The sequence below is a fragment of the Leptodactylus fuscus genome, chromosome 9 (genome assembly GCF_031893055.1).
Source record: "Leptodactylus fuscus isolate aLepFus1 chromosome 9, aLepFus1.hap2, whole genome shotgun sequence".
NCBI classification, from domain to species: Eukaryota; Metazoa; Chordata; class Amphibia; order Anura; family Leptodactylidae; genus Leptodactylus; species Leptodactylus fuscus.
In genome coordinates this window covers 16,710,774-16,724,756 of record NC_134273.1, presented here as the reverse complement: position 1 = coordinate 16,724,756, position 13,983 = coordinate 16,710,774, and positions in this window count along the sequence as shown.

The following is a 13,983-nucleotide window of genomic DNA, read 5'->3' as shown; positions in this document are numbered from 1 at the left end:
CCACAAAAAAATGCGAAAACTTATTGACTCGAGTATAAGCCGAGGGGGAAACAATGCAGCAGCTACTGGAAAATTTCAAAAATTAAAATGGTCGGAGTTTTTGGTGCAGTAGATGCTGGAGAAGGGGAGGGGGTGTTTTGGTTGTCTGTCTGCCCCTTCCCTGAGCTTGAGGACTGAGTTTTTCCCCCACTTGGAATTCAGTCTGGCTGACTATAGGGGATCTGCAGTGCTCCTATTAACCCCTTCCCGATGGAACAGGAGCACTGCAGATCCCCTATATTCAGTAGACCGGGCACGCTCAGACACAGGGATACCTAATGTGTATGTGTGTCACAGTCATTTACTACTTTTGTATGTATTCTAGGGAAAGGAGGGATGTATTTTTGCACTATTTTATGGAAGATTCTATACATTAATATTGTGGCTGGTCATAGACCCCCCCTAAAAAAAAATAAAAAAATTTTTTTCTTTTGCTGACTCCAGTATAAGCCGAGGGGGCTTTTTCTGCACAAAAACTGGGCTGAAAAATTTGGCTTATACTCGAGTATATACCCTGACTCATACAATCTGATTCTTGCTTACTTGATGTACTAATATAATTGCAAGACTGATGTTCTGTCATTTTATTACCCATTCTCATTAACAAAAAGAACCTATCACAAGCACAACCAAAATTTAAGGGGTTGTCCTATTTGCCTATCCTTTTTCGTTAGTAGTGACTCCAGATAATACATTGATCACAGCAATCAGATCAAATGTCTGAAGAAACCCAATAGCAAGTGTTCAATTTCCCAGCACAAGCGGAATGAAGTATTGCACGGCCTTCAAAGAATTGCACAGAAGTGTTGGGTCCTCCTGAGTAAGATCCGCTCTATAGTCTGTGTAACAGAGGAGCCCCTTGAACTTGTTTTTCTAACTTAGACAACCCCTTTAAGTGATCAGCGAGATTATGTTCTTAGTCATCAGTGAACTTAGGGCAACCAATGACAGACTAGATTGCTATTGTTCTTTGGGACCAATTTTAGAGGAATCTTCAGACATGGAGGAACCTGAAGGTTTTACTAAAAATAGACCTATCATTCATTATGCTTCATCCCTGGAGCGGGTTTCACAACCCTTTGTCTGTCACTTTGGTAGGCTTCTTCTTAGATGCCATAACCTCATGGCATTGCTACTTCAAGACGTTTTGCCCTGGTCTTACTAAAAAATCCAAAGCACAAGGAACGTTACCGTTGTTTGTATAGTTTCTCGCTATCCCCTTTCTATTTGGAGATGGAAACTATCGAAGCTTCCCAGATATTTCTCAAGCTAGCTCATTTCTCTCATTGGCTAAAATCCATAAAATTAGCTTTTTTTGGGTCAACAGATGTGCTCATTCTTACAACCAGATGTATTTGGAAGTATAAAAGTTTATCAACATTTCTAACTTCCAAAAAAGGAACCCCCGAAGCCTGGGCGGCTCGCGGCTCTGTGTGATGTAGCCGTCCTCCTGGGTGGTCGGAAACTTTTTGCAACTTGATCGTTTCTAAAAAGATTAGAGAAAATGTAGGGGGATCGTCAACCCTTTACCTCCAAAAAGTAGCTGTTTACAGGGAGTATCTGTGCCGAGACCCCAATCATTTGTTATTGCCAGTGGATCCAATGGCTGAATGTTGGTTTCCCTAGCGGTATTGTGTAGCATCCATGGAGATCAGTGCGGCAGCCATTCACTTCACTAGGTATCTGCATCTACCCTGGTTGTATTAATAATCCAGATTTTCTCTATTATTTGACTGCATTAAATATGGTTTTAGAAGATATCAGGAAATGCAACGTACAGCTGAAGAGCCGGGAATTTCATTGCATTGACAACTCCTGGATTTCCTCCAATACAAGCTGAGACGTATTCATAAAGAGCTGCAAAAGTGTTTGTGGGACCTGCCAACCATCTAATGTGTAAGGGGGACTCCCGAAGTTTCCCTGACTGAAAATGGAGGGGAAAAACAGGGCTGATATAATGAAGATAAGTCTGTGCTTCCCATAACCTAGGAACACTTGGCCAAGAATGCATGTGAGGATCGGGAAGACATTAAAGGGGTTGGCCACTTTCAGACCAATATTGACAAACAAATGTACAATAAAAAGATATACAATTTTCCAATATACTTTCTGTATAATTCTTCATGGTTTTCTAGATTTCGGCTTGCTGTCATTCATTCTGTTACTTCTAGAGGATAGAACTCTGACCATGGTCATGTGATGAGCAAACAGGTGCCGCTCGTTATAGTCACAGCCCAGTAATCAGACATCTGCCTGGTAATTAGCTGTGCACCTGTGTCCTCATCACATGACCATGGACAGAGCTGTATCCTCTAGAAATAACAGAATGAACGACAGCAAGCAGAGATCTAGAAAACCATGAAGAATTGATACAGAAAGTTTATTGCAAAATTGTATATCTTTTTATTGTACATTTGTTTGTCAATATTGGTCTGAAAGTGGCCAACCCCTTTAAGGATCACTAGTGCTAAGCGTCCAACTATGTTACTACTTCATTCTTCTAGATATACTGTGATATCGCTATGTGTATTATCCCTGTACTGTGACATCACTGTGTGTATTATCCCTATACTGTGATATCGCTATGTGTATTATCCTTGTACTGTGACATCACTGTGTGTATTATCCCTGTACTGTGACATCACTGTGTGTATTATCCCTGTACTGTGACATCACTGTGTGTATTATCCCTGTACTGTGACATCACTGCATGTATTATCCTGTACTGTGACATCACTGTGTGTATTATCCTGTACTGTGACATCACTGTGTGTATTATCCTGTACTGTGACATCACTGTGTGTATTATCCCTGTACTGTGACATCACTGTGTGTATTATCTCTGTACTGTGACATCACTGTGTGTATTATCCTGTACTGTGACATCACTGTGTGTATTATCCCTGTACTGTGACATCACTGTGTGTATTATCCCTGTACTGTGACATCACTGTGTGTATTATCCTTGTACTGTGACATCACTGTGTGTATTATCCCTGTACTGTGACATCACTGTGTGTATTATCCCTGTACTGTGACATCACTGTGTGTATTATCCCTGTACTGTGACATCACTGTGTGTATTATCCCTGTACTGTGACATCACTGTGTGTATTATCCCTATTTTCCCAATAGTGAGATATTACATTGATTATCCCTCTATACAGGATGGGTCGGGGCTCTGACAGATACAGAACGTGGATATCAGCCGTACACTTCCACAATACAGAAACATGAAATATTTTCTGTGGGACATCAATAATATAAAACAAGGAATTGGAACAAAAAAAAAAGCATGACCGCACAAGTCTTTGAAATTATGAACCACTCCCTGAAGCCAGCCGTACATTCCACAAACCTTCAGATGAAGCACAAGAATAAGAAGAAAAAAAAGTATCATCCTTTGCAGGTGTAAGATATTGTATATCGGAAGAGGTACAGAAGTAGCTGCAATATCCACTCATAGAGATAAGAGGGGCAGCGGCACGAAAATAGATTACGTTACAATTCCCTCCTAGAATGTCACTAGTGGAGCCCACGGCATCCTGGCTGGTACTGGCTGCGTACATGTGTCTACCAACAGACATTGATATGTATATATCATAGAGGTATATAGTACTGTATGCAGGATTTTGTTTTAGGGATTGCAAGAAAATAGGGGGGAAATTATTTTTTTTAAAGCTAAACAGCACCACTGTTGTCCTCAGGCTGTGACTGGTATTGCAGTTACATGATAGTACTAGAGGTACCAGTCACAGCCCAAGCACAATAGTAGTGTCTTGCACAATATTAAATTAACCAGACCACAATGGGGGACAAGGGATAAGGAGAGGATGACTTTTCAGATCACTGTGTGGTATATAGCGTCTCATAGACAATGCATGCCCTGCTGAGGATTCTGGGAAAAGAATATGCAAATAAGTCCACCATGGTAGAATAAGGGAAGCTTGGTTCAGTGCCGCCTTTGGATGGTAGCCAGAATATCCCCTCTAAGAGGAAGACACAGACACCCACCTGCCGACAGCTGTTTTGGGGGTTATTACTTCTCTGCAGTGGGAAGCGGAGTACTGGCTGAGTGACTGAGACATGGGTCAGAAGGGGTACTAGCAAAAGACAGTTCCCTTATGGAGACATAATTCCCCTTTTGACCCACGTCTATGACCTCTCACTTAGCCAGTCAGCACCCTGCTTCATACTGATGAGGGTCAATAACCCCCTAAGCAGCTGTCTTCCTTTAGAGAAGATATTCTGGTTTGGCTGTATTCCCAGATTATACCATTAGCTTTCAAGAAAACCAGGAATTGATTTATAGGGAGCAACCGTCCAAAAAGTGGCTCCAGAGCAAGTTCTTTTTACTGCAAAGAAGGACTTATTTGTCTATAGTATAGAATGGTATAAACCCGACATATCCAGACAGCCATTGGCTGGGAGTTATAGTTTTGCAGTAGCTAGGGAACGCTATCTTGTTATGTATAGTATATTATAAACCCAGTGTGCTCGGACAGGCATTGGCTTGGAGTTGTATTGTGCAGTCTTGTTATGTATAGTATACTATAAGCCCAGCATGCCCGGACAGCCATTGGTTGGTGGTTGTATTGTGCAGCCTTGTTATGTATAGTATATTATAAGCCCAGCGTACCCGGACAGCCATTGGCTGGTAGTTGCATGTTAAAGCCTCGTTATGTAAAGTATACTACAAGTCCAGCATACCCAAACAGCCATTGGCGTGCAGTTGTAGTTGTATTGTGCACCCTTGTTATGTATAGTATACTATAAGCCCAGAGTGCCTGGACAGCCATTGGCTTGGAGTTGTATTGTGCAGCCTTGTTATGTATTGTATACTATAAGCCCAGCGTGCCCGGACAGTCATTAGCTGGTGGTTGTATTTTGCATGCTCTTTTTATCTATAGTATACTATAAAGTCAGCATGCCCGGACAGCCATTGGTTGGTGGTTGTATTGTGCAGCCTTGTTATATTATAAGCCAGCGTGCCCGGACAGCCATTGGCGTGCAGTTGTAGTTGAATTTTGCATGGTTTTGTTATGTATAGTATACTATAAGCCAGCGTGCCCGGACAGCCATTGGCTTGGAGTTGTATTTTGTATGGTTTTGTTATGTATAGCAGTGATTTTCAACCAGTGTGCCGCGGCACACTAGTGTGCCGTGACACATGGTCGGGTGTGCCGCGGGGAAAGTTCCCCAGACGCATGCCAAGATTGGCACGGGAGACCTATTTTGCTGGCACAGCAGCCAGTCCCCGTGTAAATGTAGACGGAGCGTCCCTTCACTGCTCTGCTAGCTAGAGCTGAGGTGTAGGACACGCCCCCTTCTCTCCCTGCCCACCAATCAGAGGTGAGCCTCTCACTGCACAGGATAAGGGCTCCTTGGACCTGCTGCTACATGTGAGGAGGAGCTCCTGCCGTCTGCAGCCCTGAATAGGAGAGGAGGAGAGGAAGCTGAACAAAGTGAAAGTAAAAGAAAACACCAGGTTAGTAACTATTCTCATTAATGTCAGGCATTTGGGGTTATTACTTTAGTTTTAGTAACTCCATGTGCCTCACATTAATAGCAATTAACCCCATCATGTCCCTCATATTATCTCCTGTGTGGCTCACATAAGAGTTAATAACATGTGTGACATATGGGGGTACTATATAATGAAGATATTTACTTAATTATCACCTCCATATGTCTCACATATCAGTATCCCTTATGTAAAGCACACAGGGGGTTAATGTGAGGGACATGATGGGGTTCACTGCTATTAATATGAGGCACATTGAGTTGTAACCTGTAATATACATGACCAGACTTTTTATACACAACTGTGGATAAGAGTACAGACCTATACATTTCTAAGGACCCATATATACAGCCATTCTTTTTGTGGCTGTGTATCTGGGCCAAATTGAAGAGCTGAAAATTATAGAGCAGGTCCTATATCTGTCCTATATATACCCTATATCTGTCCTATATATACCCTATATCTGTCCTATACATACCCTATATCTGTCTGCATTTGTGGCCCTGTCAATTAATTTTTAATGTTTATATCAGTGAAAACCACATGCGTGCCACTTGTATGCAGAAGGCGTAAGGCTGAGGCCCCACGTTGCATAAACGCAGCGTTTTTGTTGCAGATTTTGCGGCAGTTTATTTCAACCAAAGAATCAACCATTTAGAATCTATATTATTAACTATATGTATAATATGTACTGTTTTAGTGTCATTTTGTGCCATTTTGGTTGGTGGTGTGCCCCGGGATTTTTTAAGTGTAAAAAGTGTGCCGCGGCTCAAAAAAGGTTGAAAATCACTGATGTATAGTATACTATAAGCCCAGCGTGCCCAGACAGCCATTGGTTGGTAGTTGCATGTTACAGCCTTGTTATGTATAGTATACTATAAGTTCAGCGTGCCCGGACAGCCATTGGCGTGCAGTTGTAGTTGTATTTTGGATGGTTTTGTTATGTATAGTATACTATACGCTCAGCGTGCCCGGGCAGCCATTGGCTGGTAGTTGCATGTTACAACCTTGTTATGTATAGTATACCATAAGCCTAACATGTGGTATACACATCCTACATATCAGATTTTACGTCTTCAGGTGTATCTGATTATTCACTTGACCCCATCGGCTTTGTACACATAAAATCCCAGGACAGTATTTCTAGGAATCTGGAGGTAGCGCCGCCTGGCTGACCTCTTCGGCGCTGGGCAGCCTCCACTTCATTAGTTGCTTTTTAATCTGATGGGCCGCAGCCTCTTTGGGCTCAATTAGACCATCTGTCGCTATGAGAGACTCGAGTATTTGTGTGAAAATACAGCCCAATGACTAAGAGACCTCCACTGCATCCAGATATCCACTTCACAAGGATTTCTAGTTTATAGGGCCGGGAGGAATAAAAAAAAAAAAAAATGAAGAAAAGATATTGTGAGCCGAGGGCCCCGGTCACATCCAAGTTCTCATCACATCTGATGTTTTCTAAGAAAAGTTTCTGGAGTCCGGAAATAGTTGAAGGACAAAATGCAAACATTTATGGCGAACGATATTACTTCTGAAGGTTGTATTAGAAACAGATTCACGCAGGCGGCGGGATATTGTGTCTTCTCCCTGGTGAGGGATCGTGGAACGTTAGACCCAATAAAGCCTGCATGGTCCCCATACGGCCTTATTCACACTCGTCATCCTATTCAATCTGCATTGAGTAAAGGGGTCACAGCTCTGGTTTTGCTCTGTCTCCTCTATTCTTTGCACAATCAGATTCCTTCATGTGAACCTAGCCTTATAGCAAAAGGCAGATTTTAGTTTTTGGCTATCACCATTAAGAACCTGGACACATTGATTGCATCGGTGTTTGTATTGCCATCCTTGTGCAGTCCATGTTTTCCACAGACCCATCAATACAATAGATGGTTCCAGACCAAAATACGGGTAGCTGTGCCTGGATGCCGTTGCACTGCACCGGCATCCAGTCACGCACTCCGCTCTGGATTAGGCCCAAATAATTGGGCCTAGTCGGGAGGAGGGAGTGTCTTCTGAAATTCTGAAAGAATGAGCATGTCTGTTCTTTTTTCCATTAGCCGGAACAAACGGCTCCCGGAAAAGAGAACTGAGCGTCTCCCATTGATTTTAATGGGAGCCATATTTTTGTTCAGGATTTTGAGGCGGATACGGCCTTAAAATCCTGTGAACTTACCCTTAAGGTCTCAGCTCAAGGAAAGGATTAGCGCCATTTCTAAGTGACATCTTAGTTCCTGGAGCAGAGAAGATGCAGTGGGGCGAGGAGGTGAATGTAGGTGAGTTTTAGTTTTTTTTGGCTGACACTGTCTATGGGGACACCCTGCGCTCGGGGCTTGGTTTATGGATGCAGTCAGGTTTGATTTGGGGGAGGTGATCGGTATCTGAGGACGGGTCTCGTGTGCTAAAAATTACAGCATTTTACATGTGAATAGTTTCCAGGTCAGGTTAGAGGGCATGGAAAGGGAAAAAGGACAAAATTGAGGGGTACTTAGTATGGGAGCCCAATATCATGAACAGCGATCTTCTGCCCTGATCCCCCGATCACCACAGTAAGAGGACACAATGCAAATCCCCGCACTGTTGGGTGGTCAGTAGTGCTGCTGTGTAGGGGGCCCAGATTGGAGGCTTCATTCAAAAGATTTCGGGGTGCCATAGGTCAGATCCCTATAGATCATGAAGTATTGATATATTGTAGCATCCCTTTAAACTCGATCCACAGGAACTATATCAATGGCCATGACACGGCTGCATTAAAATCAATTCATTTCAATAGGGCTATTCACATGACTGTATGGTGGCCATGAATAAATAGGACATGTCCATGAAAACAGGTGTCCCACGGATGCAAAAGGGAAAGCCAGTTTGCAGTAGGGTCACTATAGTCTGAAATCATTGCCAAATACCGAAAATGGTGCAGTGGGACCCTACGATACCTCCAAGGAACCTGATATTGCAGCATAATACACAGGTACCATATGGCAGCACGTCGAGCCGCAGGACCTGTGCGGTACATGACACTGTGATATATCATGCACTTGCCTGCACCATTCACCATTCAAGTATCTCGAGAACCTTACAACATAAGTAAATTATTATTGCACTATCGTTCGATGCTCTTCCAAGAACAATACTCATAAACCACTAGAAAGTCAGAGCCCCCCCAGCAGAAAATGAGAGACAGATTGTCTAAGAAGAAGAAAATAGAATTTCTTTGAAAAAGTAAATTTTTCTATTTAATCGGAAAATGCTTTTCATGTGATGACAAGAAATGCTTTGCATATTAAGGCGCAAAAACCATCACATAGGAATGTGCGCGCCCTTATTATACCAGCGATGGACAAGGGCGGAATTGTGTACAGCTGGGGTCCAGACACACTCCCCGCACCAATAGTGGGTTACAGGAAATTTACCTGATGGTTCGGCATTGGCCTCCATTCTATGGGCACGGGCATCTCTGTTGGATCTGTGATGTCATCCGTGATGATCTACTATTGGATCTGTGATGTCATCCTATTGGATCTGAGATCAGCAGAGTAACGTGGATTCGTGGCTGCAGGTATGATGGTGCTAACACAGCTGCAGAATAGGAGTAAGGAATGCCGCACGTAAGTACTAATATTACATTGTGTGCCGATTGAGATATATATACATGATAACTCTATACTATATACTGGATGAGATTCTATATACTTATGTACGATAAGATATCTGATAACTCCGACACATTTCTGATACTAAAAGCTTATTAAAATTTTATAGAATAATATTTGATAATGTATGATGTATGGTATCCATGCGCTGTCTGTGCCCTCCATAGTCTCCACATAGCAAGGAATCATCCCGGACCAGAAACCGTATAGGTATAGAATCCTGTCCTGAATTTTGCATGGGAACTCCTGGACCCCCACACGGACCCATCTCAATGATTTGTACGTTACAAAGTCAACGTATACAGTCCTATGAAAAAGTTTGGGCACCCCTATTAATCTTAATCATTTTTTGTTCTAAATATTTTGGTGTTTGCAACAGCCATTTCAGTTTGATATATCTAATAACTGATGGACACAGTAATATTTCAGGATTGAAATGAGGTTTATTGTACTAACAGAAAATGCGCAATATGCATTAAACCAAAATTTGACCGGTGCAAAAGTATGTGCACCCTTATCATTTTATTGATTTGAATTCCCCTAACTACTTTTTACTGACTTACTCAAGCACAAAATTGGTTTTGTAACCTCAGTGAGCTTTGAACTTCATAGCCAGATGTATCCAATCATAAGAAAAGGTATTTAAGGTGGCCAATTGCAAGTTGATCTCCTATTTGAATCTCCTCTGAAGAGTGGCATCATGGGCTACTCAAAACAACTCTCAAATGATCTGAAAACAAATATTGTTCAACATAGTTGTTCAGGGGAAGGATACAAAAAGTTGTCTCAGAGATTTAACCTGTCAGTTTCCACTGTGAGGAACATAGTAAGGAAATGGAAGACCACAGGGACAGTTCTTGTTAAGCCCAGAAGTGGCAGGCCAAGAAAAATATCAGAAAGGCAGAGAAGAAGAATGGTGAGAACAGTCAAGGACAATCCACAGACCACCTCCAAAGAGCTGCAGCATCATCTTGCTGCAGATGGTGTCACTGTGCATCGGTCAACAATACAGCGCACTTTGCACAAGGAGAAGCTGTATGGGAGAGTGATGAGAAAGAAGCAGTTTCTGCACGTACGCCACAAATAGAGTTGCCTGAGGTATGCAAAAGCACATTTGGACAAGCCAACTTCATTTTGGAAACAAAGATTGAGTTGTTTGGTCACACAAAAAGGCGTTATGCATGGCGTCCAAAAAGAAACAGCATTCCAAGAAAAACACATGCTACCCACTGTAAAATTTGGTGGAGGTTCCATCATGCTTTGGGGCTGTGTGGCCAATGCCGGCATCGGGAATCTTGTTAAAGTTGAGAGTCGCATGGATTCCACTCAGTATCAGCAGATTCTTGAGAATAATGTTCAAGAATCAGTGACGAAGTTGAAGTTACGCCGGGGATGGATATTTCAGCAAGACAATGATCCAAAACACCGCTCCAAATCCTCAGGCATTCATGCAGAGGAACAATTACAATGTTCTGGAATGGCCATCCCAGTCCCCAGACCTGAATATCATTGAACATCTGTGGGATGATTTGAAGCGGGCTGTCCATGCTCGGCGACCATCTAACTTAACTGAACTTGAATTGTTTGTCCAAAATACTTTTATCCAAGATCCAGGAACTGATTAAAAGCTACAGGAAGCGACTAGAGGCTGTTATCTTTGCAAAAGGAGGATCTACTAAATATTAATTTCACTTTTCTGTTGAGGTGCCCATACTTTTGCACCGGTCAAATTTTGGTTTAATGTATATTGCACATTTTCTGTTAGTACAATAAACCTCATTTCAATCCTGAAATATTACTGTGTCCATCAGTTATTAGATATATCAAACTGAAATGGCTGTTGCAAACACCAAAATATTTAGAACTAAAAATGATTAACATTAATAGGGGTGCCCAAACTTTTTCATAGGACTGTATTCTACAAGATCCAGAAATCTGAGACCTGACACCTGAATTCTGCCACAGATCTGTGCAATGAATGTGGCTGATCCATAGGAATTGCCTGCAGAGGCACCAAAAATCCAGCAGGGAAGTTTCTGTTATATGTGAACTGGGCTGAAGAAACCCCAATTACTTGCATAGGACATGGACTAGTATTGCAGGGGAAATCCATGTCGAATCCAACGCGCCTGAACAGACCCTTAAATTCTTGCAGCAATTGCCAATGATTACAAGCAGTGGCCACTACGTTACAGCCACCAATTCAGAATATGCAAGAAAACTGCTTGAATGGCTATTCCCTAATGTAATATTATCATGGAATGGTTAGAGGCAGATTGACCTAAAGATACAAATCCATCAGCAGATTACAGACTGCTGTAATATTCTCTTATGGACAAGTAGTTGGGAAAAGGCAAATGATTTATAACCATTTATATCTGAATTGCTTTTAAGCAATTGTCTATAACACCCTGCACATACTCTCCTATGGGTCATATTTTTTGCAAAAAGATCTCCCAGGAAATCCCATTAAAAAAAAAAAAAAAAAAAAAAACACTGGCAGGAAACATCGCCACCTAGTGTCAGAAATTAACACTTAAAATTCTGCTCCATATTTATACCCTTATTGTGATGTCATCATTAGGCTCCTAAGCCCTTATATTACGGGGCACCGAACATCTGTACATCCACTATAGAGAAAGCATCGTAGTGACCGTACGCTGCAGCTCCAGGGGTGTGAGCAGAGTATACGTAAAGGCAGTCACGTAGCCTGCAAGGCAATTCAGCCGGCCAGAATCCAAATATGTTCTCATTCTGATGGGGAACAGATGCAACATTATACAGAGCCGCAACGTGCAAGTGCACAACAGAGGACAACTATGACAGTGATGGAAAGACCCGGCCGCTCACTCCTACAGAACATACATTCATGTCTAACCTCCATTCACACACTGCAGAAATTCTCCCACCCACTTTTTTTTTTTTTTTAACATTCTATCAAGTTACGCGTTCACCTACATAACACAGAATTAACCCTTACAGAGCCATAATGGTAGCCGGCACCCTCACTTGAACTTCTAAAGTGTCCCTTAAAGGGGTTTTCCTGGCTAAAAATGTTGAGGACTTATTCTAAAGATAGGTCCCTATGATCAGATCTGACACCCACATGGATAGGCTGCAGGTGAAGCCCTGACATCTGCACAGAGCACAGGGTACGGAACAGGAAGCAAAACGCACTTTTCTATGTGGTGGCAGCACTGAGTCATTACAGCTCAGCTCTTATGCAAGTAAATGGGAGCAGATCTGCAATACCCGGTTTGGCCACCACACAGAGAACAGCACTGTCTGCTTCCTGTTGCATTTCCTGTAATCGGTGCAGGTGTCGGTTGTCAGACCTCCACCATTCTAGTATTGATTACGGTACCTATTCTTAAGATAGCACATAAATATTAGTAGCCCAAGACTAATCTGAAAACGTAGGAGAGTAAACCCCTGAATTTTATAGTATTAAATATAGATCTAAGGGCAGGTCAAAGTCTTCCATGATTTAGAAAAATTGAAAGAAAACCATTGCATTTTGCAGCAATTGTGATTTTAAAAAAGTGAAACAGATAAAAGGGATATGACCGCACAGTGCGAACAAGTCCTTAAAGGAGATGTTCAGGATATACAGATTTGATCAAGGAGGCCGGGAAAGGTATAAAAAAACCAAACCCCATACTCGCCCATCTCTGAGATTTTGCACCATGGTCCGTCCTGCTGCCCCCAGGGTTGTCTTCTGGCCCAATCAGCGGCCTCAGGAAATGAACCAGGAAGTCCCAATTCCTTTCCTTAGGCCTCTGATTGACCTCAGCAGTCACATGAGGAGAGAACGTCCACCAGATTAAGACGCGGAAGCACCAGGGGCACGAGAGTAGGAGTTTTATTTTTTATACAGGTTCTCAGCCTCCTTGATCAAATCTGTATATTCTGGACATCCCCTTTAAAGGGATCCTATCATTTGATACCCTTTTTTTCTCGATAACACGTCGGAATAGCCTTAAGAAAGGCTATTCTTCTCCTACCTTTAGATGTCTTCTCTGCCCCGCCGTTCGATAGAAAACTGGGTTTTCTTCAGTATGCAAATGAGTTCTCTCGCAGCACTGGGGGCGTTCCCAATGCTGTGAGAGAACTCTCCAGTGATGCCTCCATCTTCTTCAGGAACCAGCCTCTCTATACGTCTTCTTCCCTCTTGGGTTTTCAATTTTCTAGGCCTTGGGCATAGCTGACTGCGCATGCGTGGGCCCCAAGAAAATGTCCTATTGCCCCATAAGCGGCCATTTTCTTGTGGCCCGGGCATACGCAGAGCTCAAATAGTCCCATTCAGGTAAGTAGGAACTATTTTGGTTCCCTGTGGTTGCCAAGCTGTAGATATTTTTGCAAGCTAAAACTTTCTTGGTGCCCCAAGTATTACCAGAATTTGGTGCTAGGGTAAAACATCACTGCCTGCTAGAGGGGTTGTACTGATGTAGTCTGGCAATGCGCTAATATGAGCGGGGAAGCTGATTTCAATGGGAGCTGTCTTTTCAGTCAGGCTTTTGAGGCGGATACGGCCCCAAAATCCTGATCAAAATACCCTGTGTGAACTCAGCTTTAGATAACTGGGGGCCATATACTTCTTTGGGCAGACAGCTATTCCTCCCATCACCCCATACACATGCATGCCCAGTCAGTGTGATTAGGTCTGAGCTAGCAGGAGCCTTGTTGGCCACTACACAGTGTCCTGAGCCAGGTGGTATATGATACACAGCAAACTTAGGCAAACAGCTGGTCAGTAGGGGTGCCAGGAGTCAA